Below are 15,879 nucleotides of genomic sequence, written 5' to 3'. Positions count from 1 at the left end.
CCTATGGATATTGTCTTGTTATGAATTAGCAATTCCACAAGGTGACATGGAAACGCCTCAACACGGAATCGGATCAAAAATACGCGGAAACCCCTCAAGTAGGTTTTTTTTTGAGGCATTTCCGCGCTTTCTTCAAATTTTTCGGAAATCCCTCTAAATTCAAATTTTGAGGAGTTTCCTCTTTTTTTTGATCGATTTAGTATATCCGTTTCCGCTTTATTTTATTCAAATATTTTCGAGGGATTTCCCAATATTTTTGAGGGGATTCCCAATATTTTTGTTCCGTTTCCTCATTTTTTTTGATCCGTTTCCTCTTTTTTCAAAAATTTTTAAATTGATATGTTTCCTAATATTTTTGATCGGTTTCCTCAAATTTTAGGTCCGTTTCCTCATATTTTTGATCCGTTTCCGCTTTTTTCAAAAACTTTAAAATTCTCATTTTGTTGATCGGTTTCCTCAAATTTTAGGTCCGTTTACTCATATTTTTGATCCGTTTCCGCTTTTTTCAAAAACTTTAAAAATCTCAAATTATTGAAACGCACCAAATAGGTTAATTATTTTTAAGGGAACCTATGGGTATCCCGGGAGGAGCATCGGCTAAAAAAATAGATTTTTAAAGAAATTTAAGTTTTCTTAAAATTTCGTTTTTTTTAATTGCATGGGCAACGCCTGGCACTTCAGCTAGAATTAAAATCTGGCAAAGAAAGAAACACACAATTTTACAGCTACAGGGAACCCTGAATGTATATATTTTGCTGAATGCTATACAATCTTCATTTTTTTTTAAATCTTTATTCTACAGAGCGTCCCATATCATATTAGATTATCTCCAAGTTTTAACGCCAAAATAAAACCATTATACTTGAAAAAACTATAAGTATTTTCCGCAAGAAAATTTTTATATTAGCCTTATTCAATTTTTTAAATGATTCATTCTTTTCTGATTTTCTTATTAGTCCCGAAAATCGTAATTTAAACCGGTTGACGATCTAATATGATGTGGGACACCCTGTATGTGATTTTAAAATGTTTTACAGATTACACAATAAGATAATAAAGTATGCTTTTCTATGAAGTCATGAACTTTTGTAAATGATTTTTGATTAATAAATGAACCCTTGTGTTTGTATCATGGTTCGATACATACATACATGTGTCCCTGCATTTTTACAGTGAGACCCAGAAAACTGTGAAATTATAGGAAGACGACTTTTAGACTCAAGTTTTGACTTTAGTTCGATGAACATAAAACACAACAATGGTACAGTGTGCACTGATCATTTCACTTTTTTTGTTTTAGGCTACTGAAAGTAAGGCCATTTGTGTTGTAATAACATCTAATACACTTAAATATTGCTTTAATGTCGTCTTTCTGGTCTTCCCTGTAGAGAATTGTATTTTTAATCCTTAAAAAAACATTAGTTCGAAAAATTTATTTTAAAATATATAGAATGTATATCGTTTAATGAACGTATACAGAGTGTCCCAATAAACATGGGAATTCAGTGACGAATTCGATATAGTCTTTGTTATGAATTAGCAGTGTAATTCCTAACTTCTAAAACCATAATATTTTTATGTCTGCTAAAGTTTATTTAGTGAAAACGGTAAATGACTGTAAAGATGTGTCTATAATGTCTCCACAAGATGAAAAGTGAAGACGGACTAGTTTACTGTAATTTTCTTGTTTTACTAAGTACAACCGTATGCATGGTCAAAACATTAACAAACAAATAAAAAACATAACAGAATTCGTCACTGAATTCCCATGTTTATTGGGACATCCTGTATGAAATCGGTATTTTTTTATATTTATCAAATATTTTTTTTAATAGCTGTAGAAATTACGCAGATAAGACAAAAGGTATTATTTACTTAAAGGTCATACACTTTTGTTTATGTTTTTTGATCTTGATACATGCTCATTTAAACTCTTTTTCGTGTATCAAGCAATATATGGTACCTACTGTGAAAGGTTTAAACAAATTAGTACACATATTTAGTCTTTTCTATGGAATCAGTGATACATTATTTCATCAATATTTTATAAAGATGTTACAGTGAGAACCACAAAACTGTGGAACAGGAAGACAACTTTAAGACTAATTGTGCAGTGTGCACAGACCCATTTCACATAACAACTGATTTTTAAGGTTTTTGTAAAACCATTTGCTTTATAACAATTCAATACATATGCAGACAATTGCTGTCGTCTTAATATTCCACAGTTTTAAGGGTCTCACTGTAGTTTATATCTTTAATATTTCAAGTAGTATTATTTGTTAGTTTTTTGAACTGGAGGATTTAAAGAAATTCTCATCAAAAATTAGACCAGAACTGAAAATTACGAATTTTTTGATTACTATTTTGCAAATTTTCTGTGATTCTGTGATTCAATCTTAATAAAATTCTAGAAGTTGATAGAAATAATATTTTTGCTTTTCTGAACCTTTGATTTTGCGAGATAAAAAAGGTTCACTGAACTTTTTTAACCATTCGATTACAAAAAAAATATAAAATTTTAAAAAGTCCCCCCCCCCCCCGAATTCTTATACAATTATACAATTTATTCCCTGATCCGTGCAGGGGCAAATCTGTAGTTTTAGCATTATGATAGTGGAATCTAGCTTCTATGTTTATAGTTTTCTTTGTATTTCAAGATGAAAGACGACTTTTTTTAATCGTCTATAATCAACAATATTTTTTAGTGACACTCACACTATATTTCAAAATAAGAATTGATTAAATAGTATAAATTAGGGGGGGGGGGGGCTAAAAACAGCTTCATTGAAATAATTTAATTAAACTAAGAGTTCTCTTTGTTATTATAAGAATTTGGTATATTATTGAGCGCAGAGCAAACCCTTCACCGATTAAAAAATGCCGTTTTTTAACTTCAAATTTTCAAATTCAGAAAATACTCTCGGTATTCCCGTGTGGATACCAAAAAAAGATGATTTAAAAGTTTTTGAATAAGAGGAAATGGATCAAAAATATGAGGAAACGGACCTAAAATTTGAGGAAACCAATCAACAAATTGAAATTTTAAAAGTTAAAGTTTTTAAAAAGAATTGGAAACGGATCAAAAATATGAGGAAACGGACCTAAAATTTGAGGAAACAAAATTAGATTTTTAAAGTTTTTAAAAAAATTGGAAACGTATCAAAAATATGAGGAAACAGACCTAAAATTTGAGGAAACCGATCAACAAATTAAGATTTTTAAAGTTTTTGAAAAAAACGGAAAATGGATCAAAAATATGAGGAAAAAGACCTAAAATTTGAGGAAACCGATCAACAAAATGAGATTTGTAAAGTTTTTGAAAAAAGCGGCAACGGATCAATGAAATGAGGAAACGCACATAAAAATATGAGGAAATTGATCAAAAAAAAGAGGAAACCATTCAGCTATAAATATTGGGAAACGGATACAAAATATTCGGAAATCTCTCAACAATTCTGAACTATTGAGGGATTTCCTCGAATTTCTAAAAAAACGGAAATTCCTCAAAAATATTTTTTGATCCGTTTCGGTATTGATCCGTTTCAGTGTTAAGGCGTTTCCATGTCACCATTCCAAAAGCCATAATATTATTATGCCTGCAAGAGTTTATTTTATGAAAAAGGTAAAAGACTGTAAAGAAATGTCTATAATGTCTCCGCAAGATGAACAGAGAAGACGGACAAGTTTGCTCTGTTTGTATACTGCAAGTTTTTGTTTTACTAAGTACAACCGTATGCAGTCAAAACATAAACAAACAAAATGTGAACATGACAGACGAAACTCTTACAGATTACAGCTTTCTCAGTAGGTATCACTATTCTAAATCAAAGAATTATTCAAAAAGACAATATCGAATTCGTCACTGAATTCCCATGTTATTGGGACACCCTCTATAATGCGTAATATTATTTTATAATGAGATTCATTAAACTGTGGAATAGACTGCACTACACTCAAGTTGTGATTTTTAAACATCCAGATTACATTAAATAAAGCAATTGTGGAGTGGACAGAGGTTACCATTTCACTTGAACTGATTTGCTTTAATATCGTCTTCTTATTTCCTCTAATTTAACCATTTTAATATTACTTAATCACTCTCCACCAAACGCTACTATTTCTTCGGACAGTATACTGCAAAGTGCAAATTACTGCAGAGCGCACCGAAAGCTTGGTTGAGGGTAATAGATAAGGAGCAAATAATCTGAGGAACTAATAATTTCTGGTAGTTTTAATTATTTCATTGAAAATTCAATTAATATTGTGAAAAGAAAGATGAAAATTTTTAAAATTTTTAAAATTCCAAAACATTCTTAATATCACAACCCTTTGAGATACATTTTTAGCACTTAAAACTTGGGAAGCTTTCCTCTTATTTGCAATTTGGGGAGAGTGTGATCATTGTATACATGAACATTTATTAAATAAATGATGTTTTTCTGCATTTCTATTTTCAGATATAAATTAGTGTATCCCGTAAATAGTTGTTGAAACGTATGTGGGTATCGACAATAATATGTTAGGTGTGGCTGGTTGGTCAATTGGTTGGTTGGTCGGTTGGTTGGTTGCTTGGTTGGTCGATTGGTTCTTTAATCAATAGGTTTATTGATTGGGCTACTCAACTCTGACACAAGTTGCTAATAATCTCGTTAACTGATATATTTCAACCCTGCAATAAAATGCAGGTATAGTAAAAATAAATGGCAACGTATAAATGTTACTGAATGATTAACAATTTAACTTACAATTTTATCGTGTCAGGGTGATAAAGGAGTGATTAATGGTGAGAGGGTCCGATGGAATAGTTTTAACATTCGTGAATACTTCTGAAAATATAAACCCGGTTGTTTAAGTGGAATTTACTAAGGATTTCAAAGATATCAATGGATTTGATTTTCACTGGTAAACCTTTCACTGTTTCAATTTTCCTTTGTCGGGGTAGATAGGTAGAGTGGGAGAAATTGTTTGGTTTGGATATGGGGCTGGCAAAGACAACATTATGGGGGGGGGGTTTAGGAGAATAGGTTTATGTTCAACAATACTGTAGAGCCTTAAATAAAAAATATATGGTTTTATTTCTTTTGTTAAAAACATTAAAGTTCACTCAAAATTCTGACATATTTTCTAAGTTGTTAGTGTTTTTAAAATGTTAATACTATTGTTCATCGAATGGGTATTGAACTGAACATGAGTTACATGACAACTTAATAATGACTGAGTATTTTGTTTGATGTGAATTTGGGGTAAAGTTTAATATTTAAATATTTTTAAACTGTTCTGCAACGGCTGCTATAATGTCCAAATGGGCAAAGTGAGTAATTAAACCAACTTGAAAAGCATTTCTTTGAACTTAAATTTTAGTTAAACAGTTCTTACACCAAAATATTTTGTAACTAAGGTTCAAATTTCACGAAAATGGTTTTACAAAAATTTTCGCGTAAAAATCGGATTTTTAACAAAAGTTGGAAAGTTTTCGCGAAAGTGAATGAAGTTTTCGTGTTCTAGCCGCCCAGAAATTGTCGTAACCTAACCTAACCCAAAATAAGGTGAGAGATAGAACATTATTTAACATGAAAGAGGCCGCAACGCTCTGCTCCCTAGCCCATCATAGCCGCAGTGATCGGCCCAGAAATTGTCTTAACCTAATCGAACCCAACATATGTGTAGCTTTATATTAAATGTAACTTTACAGGAAATGGTAAGTGTAATCATAGGATGTGTAATTATAGCAAGTGTAATTATATGAAGTGTATCTATTTAAAATGTAACTGGTCCCAATAAAAATACAATTTCTGCGTTAAATTTGCATGAGCTTTTATGCACTTTTATGCATTTATTTAGTGACAGTTGACAATGAGAGTTCCCTGTGTATTGACCATTTTTCTTCAGGAGCATAGATAGATAGATAAATACGTATATAAATAAAAAGAAGAAAACTTACCTTTCTGTAAAATTTGAATTTTTCATTTAAATTTCTTGATTTTAAAAAATAAATGCTGTTAGTCCTAATCTACAGTTTCGTTTAAAAAATTTTGAAAATGTTCTTTAGATCGTTGGCATGAGTGTTATAGGCTAAAAAAAAATTCAATTTAAAAAAAATTCAAATTTTTTTTCCACGGGCAACGCAGTGCCCTTCAGCTAGTAATCAATATTTCAATAATATTAAAAAGATTATCAAAAAAATCTTTTAATTATTTCTAGATGATTTAGAACACATTCCTGATTTAAAATGCGTTCCCGACTTATAGAACGCATTCTTGATAATAAGAACGGGTTCCTAATTTTAAACGTTCTTTTCAAGCAGTTTTCCTTCTGTTCCGTTCTTTTACTAATCGTTAAAATATTTTTAAGAATGCGGTCTATGCATTCTGTTTTTTTGACCAGGGAGTTGGATAGACCAGGGAGTAGGATAGACCAGGGAGTAGGATATAACCAGGGATTAGATAGAACCAGGGAGTAGGATAGAACCAGGGAGTAGGATATTACCAGGAAGTAGGATAGAATCAGGGAGTTGGATAGAACCAGGGATTAGATAGAACCAGGGAGTAGGATAGAACCAGGGAGTAGGATAGAACCAGGGATTAGATAGAACCAGGGAGTAGTATAGAACCAGGGAGTAGGATAGACCAGGGAGTAGGATATAACCAGGGATTAGATATAACCAGGGATTAGATAGAACCAGGGAGTAGGATAGAACCAGGGACTAGGATATAACCAGGGATTAGATAGAACCAGGGAGTAGGATAGAACTAGGGAGTAGGATAGAACCAGGGAGTAGGATAGAACTAGGGAGTAGGATAGAACCAGGGAGTTGGATAGGTGTTAGGTTAGATCCCCAGCGCAACTTCCCCGAGACATCTTCCCCAACAGCAATTTCCCCAACAGCAATTTCCCCAATAACCAATTCCCCAACACTAGCTTCCCCAGTCACTAACTTCCCCAGTCACTAATTTCCCCAACAGCAACTTCCCAAACACTAACTTCCCCAGTCACTAATTTCCCCAACAGCAACTTCCCCAACAGCAACTTCCCCAACAACAATTTCCCCATGCAGTAAAATATCAAATATTTCCGTTTTTAACATTACTCCTATTAAGAAATGCGCAATTTTAAAATAAAAAAACTTTTTGAATGTGAAAAAATCAGTTGGATTAGAGTCGACTATGTTGGCAGTTTATACAAGAAGAGAAATGTGCTGGTGGATCCCAATAAGTATGAGTACAACCTACAATCAATGTCAAGGGACAAATCTAAATCATTCTAGAACTGTGTGGAGAAAAGGAAGGAAGTGAAGTTGCTGTTGGGGAAATAAAGAATTTTATTGCATGGGGAAATTTGTGTTGGGGAAATTAGTGACTAGGGAAGTTAGTGTTGGGGAAATTAGCGGTTGGGGAAGTTGCTGTTGGGGAAATTAGTGACTGGGGAAGTTAGTGTTGGGGAAATTAGCGGTTGGGGAAGTTGCTGTTGGGGAAATTAGTGACTGGGGAAATTGTGTTGGGGAAGTTGCGCTGGGGAAATGACCTAACACCGTTGGATAGACCAGGGATTAGAACCAGGGATTAGATAGAACCAGGGATTAGATAGAAACAGGAAGTAGAATAGAACTAGGGCGTAGGATAGGACCAGGGAGTAGGATAGAACCAGGGATTAGATAGAACCAGGGAGTAGAATAGAACTAGGGCGTAGGATAGGACCAGGGAGTAGGATAGAACCAGGGAGTAGGATAGATCCAGGGAGTAGGATATAACCAGGGATTAGATAGAACCAGGGAGTAGAATATGACCAGGGAGTAGGATAGAACCAGGGAGTAGGATAGAACTAGGGAGTAGGATAGAACCAGGGAGTTGGATAGACCAGGGAGTAGGATAGAACCAGGGACTAGGATATAACCAGGGATTAGAAAGAACCAGGGAGTAGAATAGAACCAGTTGGAAGTTTATAAATCTCAATGTTGGTAGTCATGAAGGTTAAACCTCCTACGCATTAATTATTAATTTCCAAAAACTAATTTGGTTGCGAAGTTTTAGAAAAGAGATTTAGAGGAACAAGATTGTTGCAGGATTAGAAGACGGAATATTCATAATTTAATTAGAAAATATTTATAATTTATCTGAAAAACAAGGATTAGTGGAGATTATCTTGTTTTTAAGAAAAAATGAATAAGCAAAACATAAAAACTGCATTAAGACAAAAATCTTAAATATTTTTAAAAATTGTTTATAAAGCTAACATGATATGATAAAGAGTACATTCAAAATACGGAATACACGTTAATATACAAACCTATAACTTATTTTGTTTAACCGAAAGTGACCGAAAATTATGTGAGAATCGTCTCAAATTGAAAATTTCTGAATCCGCGAAAATATTTTTAGAACAAGCAAAAACGTTTTTAGAACAAGCGAAAAAGTTTTTAGAAAACTATAAATGTTTTTAGAACAACCGAAAAAGTTTTTAGAAAACTAAAAAGTTTTTAGAATAATTGAAAAAGTTTTTATAGAACTTAAAAGTTTTTAAACAATCGAAAAAGTTTTTAAAATAATGAAAAACATTTTTACATTTGCCTAACTTTATATTGACGAGACAATTATCTATAAGATTTATAGAAATATCGAAAAAATATTTCGATAGAACGAAAACATTTTTATTTTACACGCACAAAATACGAAATATCAGTGCCTTTTAAAGGTTGATTTTTGCTTTAAATTAGTATTCTATTTTATTATCAAATGAGTTTGCACCACGTTTTTAGCTGTTAAGGGAACAGTAAATGTGGAGTGAATACATTCTGTACAGTCGTCTCTGAAGTATCATTCTTTGCAAGTTGCAAATTCAATATCTTAATCAACCCTACGGAAACTATGTATAATGATGTTTTACGCAGTATTTCATCAAAACTAATAATAAAATATTTTAAGGGTATAACTAAATGATACAAACTATGGCAAAAAATATTCATTAAATATTGAATTAAATATTCAAATTTTAAAGTTTTTACCATGTGTTTTAAAATTCTAATTTTCTAATGTGTTTTATCTTAGCAATCGGATGTTGTTATACAACTGTTATATTTAAAACTATCAATACAGCTGAATCAAAAATTCAGAGTTTAAAAATTCAAAAATGTAAGGAGTAAAAATATAAATTTGAGGCAAGTAATCAGAGCTGGGAACTTTTAAATGGGCAATACTTAATTCCGATCGGTTAATTAATCTGGAGATTATATAACAAGAGGAGAACAAGCATTATTTAATCTGGAGTTTATATAACAAGAGAAGAACAAGCATTNACCGCGTCAACCTTGTTGCACCGGCTAGTCAACAAGCATTATTTAATCTGGAGATTAATAACAAGAGGAGAACAAGCATTATTTAATCTGTAGAGTATATAACAAGAGGAGAACAAGCATTATTTAATCTTGAGATTAATAACAAGAGGAGAACAAGCATTATTTAATCTGGAGATTAATATAACACATAATGAAGAACACAAAAAAAATGTTTCTGCTAATCTGATATAGGTTTTATAAATGCGATACTATTGAAACCTTGTAAATGAGATGGTTCGGTATTAATTTCATTGATACTAGATACAATAATTTAAAATCAAGCTATTTCTTACTTCGTAACAAAAATTTTAAATCGATATTTCAAATGCATGAGGGATATTCAAGGGGGCCATGGGGCAGTGTCCCCTTCTATGGCTTAAGGTTGCTCCCCCCCCCCTTAATCACTTCAAACTAGATACATGTAAATCCCAGTCATTAGAGTCAAAACTAGCCAAATGGATACGGCGAAAATTACTTTTTATGTACAGTAATTTTACTGAAATATCTAAATATAACCATTAACCAATCATGGGTCGGTAGAGTCGGTATGAGGATATGGGTGGACCGGTGTCATGCATAGAGCGGACTCTTGCATAGGGCGGACTCTCTCTAAAGTTTCATCCATTTAAACAAAATGTTTTACATAAAAAGCAATCTTACGAAATTCTCCGATATATTTAAACGTAATTTGATTGGAAAAACACATAAAAACTTATCTAAGTCTCAAGTAAATATCAATTGTTTAGATGATTTGAAGGAATGACGATATTCAAGAGAAATAATTTTTTGGCCTTTACCCCTTTATAGTACATTAAGAACTAAATGCGTAATTAATAATTTTTAATGTTTCAACATTGCTTTCAATGTTGTAGCGCCCCTGAAAAGTTGCTGTGTATATTCAGTTTTGTCTCTCAAAACCGGTTTCAGTATAAATCTTACTCTGTACTGCAACCTGAACAGATTGAGTTGGTATAAACCACAGACTACAAAGACTGCTTATCTTCTTTCACAGGGTTGCTACAGAGGCCTAAGTTGACCCGGCATGACATGCTACGTTTTTACAATAGGTTTTTAGATTGCCATCTCACGGCCACTTGTTGAACATTATACCAATTCAGGGGTTAAGTTTTACAACTTTTAAAGAAATACTCCAATTTTAAATAAGAAACATACCATTAATGAATACAGTCTTTTTTTGAAAATTTTTTGTTTCATGTCCAAAGGATCCTTAAATATCCCTGAAAACAGATGTTTGCTGATTGGTCGTGTACAGTACTTGTACACAATAGAACATACTGTGGAAAATATCGTATATTTTAACTGAAAATCGATCTATGTAACTCTTTTATCTCTGGTATAAAGCTATTCGTGTAGGATCTCTCTGCGGTGTGCTTTATCTTAACCCTCTTTCTATGGGGTTTTGGAGATTTTTTACCATCGAGATCTCATCGTTTACCCTTATAAAGTTATTTATTGCTACTGCAAAGTTCATTGAAGAGGTTGCTATAGAAATGTAGGTAATGGCTTTGAATGATTTCTTTTCTTTTGGTAACATTCTAGTTTTTATGCCATTTGCAAATATTTTACAAACTGGTTGAGACATATGTCAATTTTGTAATGATAATTAACGCCCAATTTATGTACTGTTATAGTTTTATAAATTCACTGAATGTTATAAAATGCAACTTGAATATTCGTAATTTTATTTTGCTGTTATTTTTATTTGCATTATTGTGATTTTTAAACTATTCAGTTTGATTCTTTTTACTCCAATACCTACGGAGAATAGAAGACTCCAGCTCCGGGTTCCAAACCTAACCAGAAACAGAGCTTCAGGTGAACTTTATTGTTTGTTTATCATCTTTCATCTTTCATATTTCTTTTCAGTTCACGTACAATTGTAAGGCCGTATTTATCACTTCGCCGGTACGAAATTAATGTTACTTCCTAACATTCTAAGATGCCAGTGAAAACGAAATTAACGTTAAAAACGTTAACTAAAAAGCTAATAACGGTTAATTTCGTTATTGTTTTATTAAAATTGCATGAAATTTGAAAAAAAAAATTAATAATCAAATGCATTTTGATGTTTTTAAATGTCGTCTTCTGTGTTAATAGATCACTAATGATTTTTTTTTCGCGGTTAACGCTGAAAATACTGTAATATACCGTTAACGACTGTGCTTTTAACGGTTTTTTAAACCGTTAGCGACTTTTTTCAGCGCTTTGCGCCGTTAACGCTGTTAATTTTGTAATAACAGTACAATTAGCAGCTAGAGCCATTAAGGATTGTTGAAAATTTTCCGTTAACGCTGTTATTAAAATTGAGATCGTTAACTGATGGTAATATAAATAAACGGAAAATGCCTCTTAACGAAATAAACATTCCGTTCTTCCCTTTAAAATTAACGGCTAACTGAAATTTTAATTTTTAACAGTTGGAACTAATCGTTAACGAAATGGCTAGAAAAAGTTAGAATATGCCCAGCCCTATCCATCACTAAACGTGCTGTGCACCGGTACGATTTTAATGGGTTACTTCCTAACATTCTAAGATGGCATTGAAATCTAAGGAATTTTAAGCATAATTCAAAGTAACTCACTTCATTCAAAGATGGCATTGCCCATGATTCACAACGGTATACCTCTAGCCTTGTGCTTCCAGCGAAAGGGTGAATCGTTTCGCAGTTTTAGTTTGCTGGAAACCCTAGGTATTCCCTAAAAAACTTTTAAGAATTATGTGAAGGAAATTTAGGCAGATTTTGCCCAAATTGATATTGATGTTCAAAAGTAGCATAAAAACAAAAAACATGAGCTATGACTCTGCAAGAGAGTGATTCTTTTTTCGAATCACTCTGTTCATTTTGGAAGGGGGGGGGGAAAGATTTTAAATTTCCCCCATGTTTTTCTAGAACTTCAGAATCTATGTTTTAAGAAGTGTTATTACCATATTTAAATTTATTTTTAAAATCCAAAGTGATTTTCGATATACCAAATTTTAGATTAAAGAATCCTGAGTAAACTAGAATTTGCATATTTTTTTATACATAGACAAAAATACTCAATCTTGCTTTTTTTGATTCAGCTAATCGTAGTCTTGAAAACATTGTCAAATTATAAATATGCTTAGCTTAAACCTTTAGAATGAGTTATCCTTAATCCAGATTACTTAATCTGAGTTTCTAAATTAGAGAGTCCCTCCCGTTTCTATATATATATAATGTTAAATGGCGCGCAAAATTTCAAATTTCTCGGCCTCATATATGCGACTCTGATTGGTTGAATTTTGCAGTACACTTTTCAGGATACAAGTCCAAGATTAGGTTAGTTTCAATATTAAGAAAAAGAGAGGATCACGCATTAATCTAGATATCCACCATTATAAGTTTTTAGCTCTGAACATTTTTTTCTTTTATATAAATATCATAAAGAACATTAATTGCAAAATGGATAATTTTTTTCCCTTAATCAGTTAATCAAGCCCGCCACCCCACTCTAAAAGTTGCATTATCCAAGCCGGTACAATATGTACTGTATATGCATTCAATCGTACTGTACAGTCCAGCAAAAATTTAGTTTCCCTGTAAAATCGTTGAAGTGCGGGTAAACGGCGGGAGTAACTTTTAGTAATGAAAAATACAATCACAGAATCCTGCTCAGCAAATATTCAACACCTAGTTCAAGAAGATGACATTAGTGATGGAGAATATAAAGCAGGCCTAAAAACTATTCATACAAAGTATGTTGCTGAAACTATCCTTAACCAACAAAACAACAAGGCCTCAAACAGTCCCCCCCCCCCTCCTAGTATCCACAATTAAGAAACGTCCTTACCAAGAAGAACAAGAGTAATCCTGTCCAAACTTTGTTCAAAAGTACAACACATACTAAAACTTATGTCAAAAATAGATGTAACAAATCAAGATGAATGCACAGATTGCAAAGAAAGCCCACACCTCTTTAACTGTACAGAAACACCGACATTTTAACTACCTTAGGTCTTTGGATGCAATTAGAAGTTTAGAAGTTGACGAAATAATAGAAGAAGAAGAGGTGACCTGACCTTATTTTTGGGCTACAACAACAACAACAACAGTAACCTTGGCAGAGCTGGGTTCCCAAGCTAGTTTATATATAAAAAAATATTTCGTAATTAGGCTTTATCTATAATATATGTAAAGTTTTAATCGCTGTTTGTTTGTTCAATCATAACTCAGGAACCCCTGGACCGACTTGCCTCAAATTTTGATTGGGGAACTCGGTAAAGCCACAAGAATGTTCTTAGCTTGGTTTTGATATTCTAAACGGTGGGTTATAAAGCTAGTATTTTTGTCCCCTGCCCTGTATTGAACTAAAGAATCCCAACTTTACTATAGTTCATCTCAATCAATGTCAAGATGGAATTAGTAAGTATTAAGTAAGAAGTTGTAAACTTCTCACGTCATAATTGTTGAAAACATTTCCATGGTGCCATGCCAGGCCCCACACAATATTAGGATTCATTTGGTTCGGTCGTTTTCAGAAACAAACAGACAAAAAAAAATTTGACTAACAAAAATAAAAAAGATCATAATTTTTAAGTACTTGTTACTTACAAAAGAATTGAGTCTTTGCCACAAACTCTGGTTTTCTAACCACCTTATCTTTGCAACCCCTATATCTTTGCAACACAATGTCGTAGACCTGAGATCATTTAAAATTAGAATTAGAAAATCCTAGTTTAATTAATCTAGGTTTGAAATATCAAAGGTTTACAACTTCAGGTTACAAATATATAGTGATTAGAAAATTTGAGTTTGGGCAAAGACTAAATTTATCTTTTCTTTTTTATTTAATTTATTTATTCATTATAATTTATTTTCCTTTCCCATTTTAGTTCTTTATTTTTTTTCTCAAAACATTACCGAATATAAAGTTTATGTGAACCCCGCTAGATGGTATGCGGGACTGAAGTATATTCTCCAACTCCTTCTTTAAGTACAGTCAAGATATTCTTCCTGGTTTAAACTCGGTTCCTGCTTAATCTACGCATGCCCGAGCCCGATTCACAACGGTACCCTTAAAACCTTTGTTCAATCAAGTATGAAATAGATGCCAATATTTAGAATTTTGAAACTGATCATTTTCAATTGTTTTTGTACTATAGAAAAACATATAGGAATGATCAGAATTAAACAATTATTCAAGGTATATATCACCCACATTGTAAACCAGTCATTGCCATCTCAATGAAGAATTGAAATTAAATCGTTCTTTTTGTGAGGAGTCGTCTTTGAGAGAAATTGTCTTTTTTAAATTACATCTAAAAATATTTACGTTGCCAGAAAAAAGCATAAACAAACTGTTCATGGGGTAATGTACCTGGTCAAGGATTAAGTCAAAACAGTTGAAGAATAAATTATCTTATAAGTGTATTAGTTTATATTAAAATGTATCCACAACCTGATTTTATCATTGTAAAATCTCCAGGGAACTTCATTCCTTCCTTGCCTTAGGGTTAGGTACTCTTGCATCCTGCCGTCATCATCTTCTGCATTACTAAATTATTTTCAACATCTGTGTAAAGAATTCCCTAGATTTATGATTTCCAAATGTCAGTCTGAAAGGTTGCAGCAATACCACTTTCAGTTAAGCAGATCTGGTAGCATCTGAATAGTCTAAATCCACTCAACTGTCTAATTTGAATTGTTTCCTACTTGTGCCAGCTTAAATGTGTTTCCAGCTTTTCATACCAATAACGAACCCAGAATGAACGGTAATTGTTTGAAAAGTACGGTCAGAAATCATTAACGTTATAAATCTAGAACGCATTCTAAATCAGGAATCTCTTCTTAATCAGCAACGCATTCCAACTGAGGAATCTGTTCAAGATCATGAACGTATTCTAAATCAGGAACACATTCTAACTCATGAATGAGTTCTAAATCAAGAATGTATTCTAAATCAGGAATCTGTTCTAAATCAGGAACGTATTCTGAATCAGGAACACATTCTAACTCAGGAATCTGTTTTAGATCATAAACATGTTCAAAACCAGGAATGGGTCTATAAATCATTTACAGTAATAAAATAATACTGAAGAATATGATTTGATGGCTTTATAGGAACTGAGCCACAATTCACAAACTCAAAAATTTCGCATTTTTTCACGAAACAGATCAATGCAAAATTTCGTGAAAAGGCAAAAATTTTCGCAATTTTTTTCTACTAAGGAAAATTTTTTCACTAATAATGCGACATTTCAATGGAAACTCTAGATAGGACCACCTTATATTCAGTCCCCTTTACTCCAAGAGCTTTTTTCTAGGGGGGGGGGGGGTTGGACAGGAGTGCATTTCCTCCCTTATTGAAAAATTAAATTTCACTTAGTTAGTTATAATTAGTTGTTATGTTAATTAGTTTGAAAGAGTTCTGCCCAATTGACTCAAGTTCCACATGATTGGAATAAAAAATATCTCAATACTGATGCCAACTATACCTGATGATGCAAAAAGATACCAACTGAATGGTAAAAAAAACACCCAAAAACACGTTTTCTACTCCTTAAT

This window comes from Eurytemora carolleeae, unplaced genomic scaffold, assembly GCF_000591075.1.
Source record: "Eurytemora carolleeae unplaced genomic scaffold, Eaff_2.0 scaffold26, whole genome shotgun sequence".
Classification (NCBI taxonomy): Eukaryota; Metazoa; Arthropoda; class Copepoda; order Calanoida; family Temoridae; genus Eurytemora; species Eurytemora carolleeae.
This window is presented reverse-complemented; position numbering follows the sequence as displayed.